A 2,759-nucleotide genomic window follows, 5' to 3' on the forward strand; every position below is an offset into this window, starting at 1 on the left:
GTAAATGATGGTGCAGAGTCCCCATACACAGAATCCAACTCATCTTTGATTTGCGTAGGCGTATTGCCTTTCAAAAACAAATATTTAATGACAGCTCGATACTCGATTTTGTCCATTTTCACAAAAACACTCACATCAACTTACTCAAACGACTGTTACATAACAACTGCGAGTCCAAAATGGCTGAAACTTCGGTGAGTAACTGTCAACAGATGAACAACGAAATTCACTAGCTTTTATTTACAAGTGCTGCTATCTTCACGTTGAGGTCGGAAACTTTTCAGACCACCCTCGTATATATAATTATGTAGTTACTCCAGTGTATCTACTTGTAACTGATGTAAGTAGCATCCTTAAATTAAATTAATCCTTAAATTAAATGGACATATGCCATTGAATTTATTATTGAAAGGAGTTCAAATATTAAAGAAAAGAGGGATAGTAGAAAATTCAGCAGAAGAAGTAAATTACACAACTTAAGTCATAATATGTATTTTATTATACTGATATTACTCAATATAGAAATAACTAATATGTTTATTTTAAATACTGATATGTTTTGTTACAGCGTCAAAGTAAAAGGATGTCTAATTTAAAATGAACAAAAAATATAATTAAATTATATACATACATATTATTTAAGAAATTAATTAATGTATTTTTAAAAGTTTAATTAATATATTTTTAAAAGTTCAAAATAAATTATTATTAAAATTATATCTGATTTTTTTTATACGTTATATCAAAATTTCATTTATTCATTGAATATTAATATAATTATTAATTAATAAAAATATATTTTAATTTTACTTTATTTTTATTTTATATTTTTTATTGTTTCTTAGTAACTAAATAGCGCGCGCGTAGCGCGCGCCTGTATTGTTTCTAGTATAGAAAAAAATGGATTAACATAGATTCAGCATTCAAAGTACATTCAGATCCAGGTATAGCAAAATTATATATAATTTATCGCAAAAATTAATCCTATTTTATAATATAATTTTTCTCAAATTATTAAATATTTGCATGCTGTTTCTAGTAAATATTCATTATAATTAATGTTGTAACATCTCGTACTATTTCATTCTGTAAATAATAATAAACCTACATAACCCTTACATAATAAATTAAGCTAAAACGTTTGTGTGTTTACAGATAAAAAAAACAGTTCAACTTCTATTAAAATTACCTTTTCTTTTTCCTGTATATACAGTACTTGCAGGAAAAGGTAACAGCGGAAACTGGCGGCTGTCACTATATGAAAGACGAGAAGTCTTTCTATGGCAAATTGAGGTAAATATGTTATTTATCATAAATTTGCTATGTAGGGTGCATTTAAATAATTGTAAATAATTTTAAGCAGTTATATATATGGTATATTTGTTTATATACAGAGTGAGTCAGTAACTATTGTCACCTGAAATATCTTCCGAAGCAAAAGATGTAAGAATGATCTTCAAATATTCGAGTCAGTAACTATTGTCACCTGAAATATCTTCCGAAGCAAAAAATGTAAGAATAATCTTCAAATATTCGAAGTTACTTAGAAAAAAAAGCATGTTATAACGGTAAAACTTTTTTTTCTAAGTCAAATAATTTCGAAGATCTGAAGATCTTTGTCTTTTACTTCGAAGATATTGCAAGTAACAGTAATTATTGACTTACACTATATATATAATTCTATTATATAAATATATTAAAGCTACAATTTTTCTTTATGTAATTTGTGTGATTTGTTTTGTACGTATTTCTTTTTATTTGAAGACATATGGTGATTTGAACACGAAAATGTACGAAAAGAGAGGGAAATTAAATACGTTCAAGTTAACATACAACCGCAGGCTATCATTATAGGCTCATCATATATCGATATACGGCGTAGTTTTGTCATTGTTGATAATCAACATTATGAAGTCGAAACTCCTTTAAAAACTATTGATATTACATTTAAGTGTATTCACAGTCTACATGCCGAATATCCCAAAGAAAGCGAACAAGTTTTTCTTTTTCTACAAATAGGTTATGGCATTAAGACAAAATATGATAAGAAATTTAGTGCAAGTAGTACTTTGATCAAAGAATATGAAAATTTTTCTTTGTAAAAGTAACTTTCTCAGAGTATTTTTTTTATTTTTCATATTTCTTCTTTTTCTTTAATATTATTACAGTATTCCATTTAGTATTCAATGTTTAAACGGAAAAAAATATTTTAATATATGCTAGATTTGAGGACTACCTTTAACCAAGGGAGCTCAGTATCAGAGTTCTCAGCCCTGATGATGCAAACTGCAACGTTTGCAAAACGTCGGTGTTACGTCCTGTGCAGACATGAGTCATGCACTCTATCTTTGCCTCCTCTGTCAGGAAACAACAAACTATTCCGAATCGTAAGACCTTTTTTTTGTCTTTCCCCAATAAAAATTCCGACTAAAATTCCGAAATAACCCTGGAAAATACAGCACTAAAACTCCTTAATCCGCAAAGTAAACTTCACCGGACCTTATCCTTGGGATCAAAGGAACCGCTGGATAACAAAAAATTATGTCCGTTACATTTTCCAACTTACGTTGTTCGGTTCCGCCTCATCTGCTGATTCCCTCACCACCTTAAAAATCCTCCAATAACCTTCTCTTTTGAAACGTATGATTTTCTCCACCCACAACCCCAGCCAAGAAGATTTCCTTAACACTGTCTACTTACTTACTACTGGATACAGCAGTCCCCCATACCATTTTCTCTGACGAATCCAACAACCTAGG

The sequence above is a fragment of the Odontomachus brunneus genome, unplaced genomic scaffold (genome assembly GCF_010583005.1).
Source record: "Odontomachus brunneus isolate Ranch 3 - 2012 unplaced genomic scaffold, Obru_v1 Obru_scaffold_114, whole genome shotgun sequence".
NCBI classification, from domain to species: domain Eukaryota; kingdom Metazoa; phylum Arthropoda; class Insecta; order Hymenoptera; family Formicidae; genus Odontomachus; species Odontomachus brunneus.